The following is an 8,249-nucleotide window of genomic DNA, read 5'->3' as shown; positions in this document are numbered from 1 at the left end:
TAGTATTTTGTTGAGGATTTTTACATCAATGTTCCTCAAGGATATTGGCCTAAAGTTTTCTTTTGTTGTGTCTCTGCCAGGATTTGGTATCAGGATGATTCTGGCCTCAGAATAAGTTGGGGAGAAGTCCCTTCTCCTGAATTTTTTGGAATAGTTTCAGTCGGAATGGTACCAGCTCTTCTTTGTATGCTGGTAGAATCTGGCTGTAAATCCATCTGGTCCTCAGCTTTCTTTGGTTGGTAGGCCATTTATTTCTAATTCAGTTTCAGAGCTTATTATTGGTGTGTTCAGGGATTGAATTTCATCCTGGTTCAATCTTCGGAGGGTGTGGGTCCAGGAATGTGTTCTTTTTTTCTAGAGTTTCTAGTTTATGTGCATAGAGGTATACATACTAGTCTTTGATGGTTATTTGCATTTCTGTGGGATCAGTGGTAATATCCCTTTTGTCATTTTCAAATGCCTTCACTTGAATCTTTTTTCTCATTAGTCTAACTAGTGGTCTATTGATTTAATTAATTTTTTTCAAATAATCACCTCCTGAATTTGTCGATCTTTTGTATGAGTTTTCATGTGTCTATCCTCTTCAGTTCAGCTCAGATTTTGGTTATTTATTGTCTTCTGCTAGTTTTAGTATTGATTTTATCTTGTTTCTCTAGGTCTTTTATTTGTAATGCTCCACTGTTAATTTGAGACCTTTCTAACTTTTTAATGCAGACATTTAGTGCTATGCATTTCCCTGTTAACACTGCCATAGCTGTGTCCCAAAAATTCTGGCATGTTGTATCATTGCTCTCACTAGTTTCAAAGAACTTCTTCATTTCTGTTTTAATTTTATCATTTACTCAAATGTCATTCAGTAGCAGATTGTTTAATTTCCATGTGATTGCATGATTTTGAGCAATTTTCTTAGTCTTGATTTCTATTTTTATTGTGCTATAGTCCAATTGTATGTTTGGTATGACATCAGTTCTTTTGCATTTGCTGATGATTGTTTTATGTCTGATAGTGTGGTCAATTTTAGAGTATTTGCAATATGCCAATGAAGAGAATGTATATTTTGTTGTTTTCATAAGGAGAGTTCTGTAGATGTTTGTCAGGTCCATTTGGTCCAATATTGAGTTCAGATCCTGAATATCTTTGTTAATTTTCTGCCTCAATAATTTGTCAAATACTGACAGTGAGATGTTGAAGTCTCTCACTATTATTGTGTGGGAGTTGAAGTTTCTTTGGAGGTCTCTGAGAATTTGCTTCATGATTCTGGATTCTCCTGTGTTGGAGGTATATATATTTAGGATGGTTAGGTCTTGTTGAATCAAAGCCTTTACCATTATGTAATGCTCTTCATTGTCTTTTTTGATTTTTGTTTGAGGTCTCTTTTGTCTGAAATTAGAATTGCGTCCTCTGCTTTTCACTGTTTTCCATTTGTTTGGTAGATTTTTCTCCATCCCTTTATTTTGAGACTATGTGTGTCATTGCACGTAAGATGGGTCTCTTGAAGACAGCATGCCATTAAGTCTTGCTTGTTTATCCAGTTTTCCACTCTGTACCTTTTAGTTGGGGCATTTTGCCCATTTACATTCAAGTTAAGTATTAATATATGTGGATTTGATCCTGTCATTTTGTTGTTAAGTGGCTATTTTGCAGAATTATATTTGTGGTTGCTTTATAGTGTCACTGGTCTGTGTAGTTAAATGTGTTTCTGTAGTGGCTAGTAATGGTCTTCCCTTTACATATTGAGTGCTTCTTTTAGGAGCTTTTATAGTGCAGGTCTGGTGGTGACAAATTCCCTCAGCATTTCCTTGTCTGAAAAGATATTATTTCTTTTTTGCTTCAAAAGTTTAGTTTTGCAAGATATGAATTTCTTGGTTGAAAATTCATTTCTTTAAGAATGTGAAATATAGGTACTCAAACTCTTCTGGCTTTTAGAGTTTTTGCTGAGAGGACTGCTGTTAGCTGATTGGGCTTTCCTTTGTAGGTGATCTGTCCTTTCTCTCTAGCTGTCTTTAATATATATATTTTTTCATTTTCACCTTGGAGAACCTGATGATCATGTGCCTTGGGAACGATTGTTTTGTCAAGTATCTTATGGCGGTTCTCTGCATTTCTTTGAATTTAAATGTTGGTCTCTCTACCTAAGTTGGGGAAGTTCTTACGGATGATATCCTGAAATACATTTTCCAAGTTTCTTCCATTCTCCCCATCTTTTTCAGGGATGCCACCAAGTCATAGATTTGGTCTCCTTATATAAGCCTATATTTATTGGATATTTTGTTTGTTCCTTTTCATTTATTTTTCTTTATTCTTGTCTGTCTTATTTCAGAAAGCCCGTCTTAAAGCTCTGAGATTCTTTCCTAGGCTTGGTCTGTTCTGCTCTTAATGTTTTCAGTTGCACTATAAAATTCTTGTAGCATGTTTTTGAGCTCTATCATGTTGTTTACATTCTTTTCTGTACTATTTTGTCTGTCAGCTCCTGTAGCATTTTATTGTGATTCTTAGCTTCCTTAGATTGAGTTTTAATATTCTCCTGAATGTTGATGATTTTCATTTCTATTTATATTCTGAATTATATTTCTGTCATTTCAGCCATCTCAACCTGATTAAGAATCCTTGATGTAGAACTGGTGTGATCATTTGAAGGAAGGAAGACATCTGGCTTTTTGAGTTGTTAGAGTTTTTGTGCTGGCTTCTTTCTAATCTTTGCGGGCTGGTGTTTTTTCAGTCTTTGAAGTTGCTGACCTTTAGATTTTTTTTCTTTTATCCCGTTTGATGACCTTGCAGGTTTGATTGTGGTATAGGGTGAGTTCGGTCAACTAGCTTCATTTCTGGAAGATTATAGGGGGCTAAGGCTCAGCTCTGGACACCTGCAGTACATGCTCTAACTATGGAGGACAGATACCAGTCTCTGGTTGTTCTCTGGCTCCTTTAAGTTAGAAATCTGCTGCACTGAAAGATCTAAGGTACCCCCTGACCACTGTTCACAATACTGTAATGGGTGGTGGCAGGGGATCTCTCCTCATTTGTGCGTGTCAGCTGCAGGGGCAGCATCAGTATGATGTGGTGCACACTCATCAGCTGCAGCAGGATGCAAGTGGGTGCCAAGGTGCTGGCCTCCATGAGGGCAATCACAGCAGCAGAAGTGGCAGCCTGGCTTAGGGCAGTGGGGTATCCCCACCCCCACTGGCAACTGTGCATGCATTTGCGTTGTAGATAGTCTTAGCATGGGGGTGGGGCATTCATGGGCACAGGACTGTGTTCACCCTCTGAGCATTCATGTGGCCAGCAGTTACCTCTCAGATCAGGGGAGGTCTTTCTTTTCTTTGTGCCTAGTTTTGTTCCAGCAGCACTATAGGCATGGGGCAGGACACTGGCAGGGATTTGGGGGATGGTACTGGTAGGAGTGGGGCTGGTGGGTTTCTGCCCACCAATGTGTGAAGGACAATGGTAGTGCAATGGGGAGGGGAGCAGGTTGCACTCATGCTGGCAGCAATGACACAGTAGGGTGCATGTGCACACATACCCTAGTGGGGAAGAGAAGTCAAGGTCCATACTTGCACACACATGCAGGCAAAGTGATGTGGGAGATTGCTACGGGCTAATGTGTGCAGCAAAGTGGCATGGGGGAGACCTCAGTAGAGGGAGGGTGTAGTCAGGCTGCTGTGTGTCTGTGGAGACCACTCAGCTAGAGCACTCTGCCAGTCAGGTGCAATCTGCCAGCACAAGTGCTGTGATGTGGACACCCAGGAGGTACCTGGGGGTTGCACTACAAGCAGGTGCAGCCTGACTGGGCCTCCAGGGAAGGCCAGCAGACCAAGGCCTGCTCAAGTCAAATTGGCCCTGTCTCATGGGCAAGACCACCCTGCAGAGTTCAGGTCTGACAGTTCCCCTACGGATAAAGTCTCCTATGAGAGCAAGTGGAGCCTAGCAGGATGGGTGTCCCTGACTGTGCTCCATGACCAACGCTCCCACATCAAACCATCTGGGCTTTGCACTGGCTGAAGTTCTGCCCCTACCACTTCTCTAAGCAGCTCTTCCTGCCAGCTCAAGTGTCTGTGGTGATCGAGGGGGTCTCCTTCTGCCGGGATTCCAGAGGCCGGTGGCATAAGTGAGTTGCTTTTTGCCTGTTCAACTCAGTCCTTCCCTAGGAGTTGGTAGGGGCCAGGAACAAGTACTGGTGCATGGTAGCCCTGTGCAGTGTTCTCAGGTTCTTTGCCTTTTGGCCCAGCATCTGTGTCTTCTCTCCATCCACCCTCAATGCTTTACCACTGAAGATCTGCTAGAAGTGTGCTAGTCTTTCCAATGTCTTGATCCCTCAGTGGGAAATGTTCCTCCTGGCTGCATGTAGTCAGCCATCTTTGCCTCCTTCCAGTTCCGTATGGTTTTAGTATGCCAAATATGTCTTTTGGATGTCGGGGGGGACCTAATATCTAAGAAGGTTCATCAGGTCATAAAAGGCTTAATTTAAAATTTGACTTTAGAAAGCTTATCAAGTATTTAAAACACTTTACATTGCAAAATAGAATCTCAATCGCTATGTCATTTATTTAGACAAAATAACTAAAAAAATTCAAAAATGTAAAAATCTTTACTCAATAATAAAGGAGAGATTCAGCTTTTCAAACAACAAGACCCAATAAAGACAGTATGAGAACAACTGAATCTGTCTCTTTTCTCTCCCCTCTTTTTCCTATAGCTTAAACAAATATTATTTATCATCTCTCAATATTATAGGTAAATCTTGTTCAAAAGGAGAAAACCAAATTTTATCTTTGTGCTAGTGTATTATTAAAGTTAAGCCTAATTTTAAATAAAATCTCATATATGAAACTATCTAATTTTAATTTGAGCATAAGGTAAGATTTTAATAAACATTTTATAACTCTTTACAATTTTTTTTTGCAGAGCAGATCAATGCCTAATAAAACCCTGTTATTCTGACACATGAGCCCAGATTCTGGCCATGTATCAGCATACATTTATTTTAATGTTTAATGTATGCAGAAAGTAAATAACACCTTTTTTAATTTTAGCCAAATTGCTCACACACAGAAGTGCTATAAGCTTAATCTTTCATAAACCTTCCACAATTCGCTTAAACCTTCAGTTTTCTTCTTCCATTTAAAGAAAAACAATCCTTAAATTCTCTCAATTAAAATAACTTTTTCTTTTTAAAAAACACATTCTTGTGCCTTTTAATCAAAAACACATAGTTTATATTTTTAGTGTAAGCAATTTTGATTATACATCAGGTGCACAGTCTCGGCTACAGGACAGAACCACACATAATGTCGGACTCTTTCTAGCATATTTAAAGTCTATGGCTAACTACAAATGTTTCCAGGCCTTACCTAAAATCTAACGGCTTTGAGGCAGGCAAGTCAAACAATTATCAAAAGTCATAGAAACAGTTTGTGATTCTAAACTGTCTAGTAAAGACAGTATCTGACCTGACTACTTTAGACCAAATGCCTAAAGTTTGAAGACATTTTTATTTTAGTTTATCAATAATCATTAAAAGTGTCCTTATTTACCAAAGTTTACTTACTAAAGTCATGTGAACTAAAAGGCAATAAAGTTTTTATTTTTGACACAATATTTTATTTAAGCACTTATTTTTCTTTAAGCCAATTAATTAGAGCTCATTTATATAATCATTAAACACAAACACAAAACACATATAAGTTTTTTTTCCTCCAGTTTTTAAGTTTTTCTTTACTATTTTAAAATAAGATTATCAGTCCTTTGATTACCTGTTTCCTGCAATAAAAAATTGTCAGCTACATTCATACAGCCAACAGACACATGAAAAAATGCTCATCATCACTGGCCATCAGAGAAATGCAAATCAAAACCACAATGAGATACCATCTCACACCAGTTAGAATGGCAATCATTAAAAAGTCAGGAAACAACAGGTGCTGGAGAGGATGTGGAGAAATAGGAACACTTTTACACTGTTGGTGGGATTGTAAACTAGTTCAACCATTATGGAAAACAGTATGGCGATTCCTCAAGGATCTAGAACTAGATGTACCATATGACCCAGCCATCCCATTACTGGGTATATACCCAAAGGATTATAAATTATGCTGCCATAAAGACACATGTACACGTATGTTTATTGCAGCACTATTCACAATAGCAAAGACTTGGAATCAACCCAAATGTCCATCAGTGACAGATTGGATTAAGAAAATGTGGCACATATACACCATGGAATACTATGCAGCCATAAAAAAGGATGAGTTTGAGTCCTTTGTAGGGACTTGGATGCAGCTGGAATCCATCATTCTTAGCAAACTATCACAAGAACAGAAAACCAAACACCGCATGTTCTCACTCATAGGTGGGAACTGAACAATGAGATCACTCGGACTCAGGAAGGGGAACATCACACACCGGGGCCTATCATGGGGAGGGGGGAGGGGGGAGGGATTGCATTGGGAGTTATACCTGATGTAAATGACGAGTTGATGGGTGCAGCACAGCAACATGGCACAAGTATACATATGTAACAAACCTGCACGTTATGCACATGTACCCTACAACTTAAAGTATAATAATAATAAATTAAAAAAAAAATTGTCAGCTAGGGAACTCTGAATTTATATATTTTAAAATTTCCAACCTTTGGGACTGCAAGTGGTTTTTGGCTACATGGATACATTGTATAGTGGTGAAGTCTGAAATTTTTGGTGCACTCATCACCTGAGTAATGTACATTATACTCAATTTGTAGCTTTTTATCCCTTAACCCATTTCTACTCTCCCTGCATCTGAGTCTCCAATGTCCATTATACCACCGTATATGCCTTCGCATACCTATCGTTTAGCTCCCACTTATAAGTGAGAACATGCAGTATTTTGTTCTTCATTCCCAAGCTGTTACCCTAGAAGAATAGTCTCCAGTTCCATATGAGTTGCTGCAAAAGACATTATATTTTCTTATTTATGACTGAGTCATATTCCATTTCGTATATATACCACATTTTCTTTTTCCATTTATTCATTTCTTGGCACTTATGTTGGTTATATATCTTTGCAATTGTGAATTGTGTTGTGATAACCATATATGTGTAGATGTCCTTTTGATATCATGAGTTCTTTACTCAGTAGTGGGACTGCTGGATTGAATCATAGGTCTATTTTTAGTTCTTTGAGAAATCTCCATAGTGTTTTCCATAGAGGTTGTACTAATTTTCACTCCCACTAGCAGTGTATATGCATTCCCTTTTCACCATATCCACACAAACGTCTATTATTGTTTTTGTTTTTGTTTTGCTTTTAAATAATGGCCATTTTGGCTGGGGTAAGGCAGTCTCTCATTGAGGTTTTAATTTACATTTATCTGATAATTAGTGATGTTGAATTTTTTTCAAATATTTGATGACTTGTATATCTTCTTTTGAGAAATGTCTACTGTTATTTTTCCACTTTTTGATGGAAATATTTGGTTTTTCCTTCCTGATTTTTTAAGTTCCTTGTAGAGTCTGGCTGTTAGTCCTTTGTTAGATGCATAGTGTGAAAATATTGTCTACGATTTAGTGGCCTGTTTACGCTGATGAATATTTATTTTGCCGTGCATAAGATTTTTAGTTTAATGAGGTCCTATTTATTTATTTTCATTTTTGTTGCATTTGCTTTTGGAGTCTTTAGTCATAGATCTATTGCCTAGGATAATGGCCCAAAGAGTTTTACCTAAGTTTTCTTCTGAATTGTTATGGTTTCAGGTCTTAGATTTAAGTCTTTAATCCATCTTGAGTTGATTTTTGTATATGGTGAGAGATAGGGATCCTGTTTTAATTTTTTACACATGGCTATCCAGTTTACCCAGCACCATTTATTGAATAGTATGCCATTTCCTCAATTTATGTTTTTGTATGCTTTGCCAAAGATAAGTTGATTGTAAGTGTTTGGCTTTATTTCTGAATTCTATATTCTGTTATATTGGTCTATGTATATACTTTTATACCAGTACCATGCTGTTTTGATTCCTATAGCCTTATAGTATAATTTGAATTTGAGTAATGTGATGCCTCCAGATTTTTTTTTCCTTAGGATTGCTTTGACTATTTGACCTCTTTTTTTTTTTTTTTTCCACATGAATCTTAGGAGTATTTCTTCAAGTTCTGTGAAGAATAATATTGGTATTTTGATAGAAATTGCATTGACTCTATAGATTGTTTGGGGCAGTGTTGCCATTTAAATAATATTGATTCTTCCAATTCATGAGCATAGGATGTATTTCCTTT

The sequence above is a fragment of the Macaca fascicularis genome, chromosome X, assembly GCF_037993035.2.
Source record: "Macaca fascicularis isolate 582-1 chromosome X, T2T-MFA8v1.1".
NCBI lineage: Eukaryota > Metazoa > Chordata > Mammalia > Primates > Cercopithecidae > Macaca > Macaca fascicularis.
Note: the sequence above shows the minus strand (reverse complement) of the source record.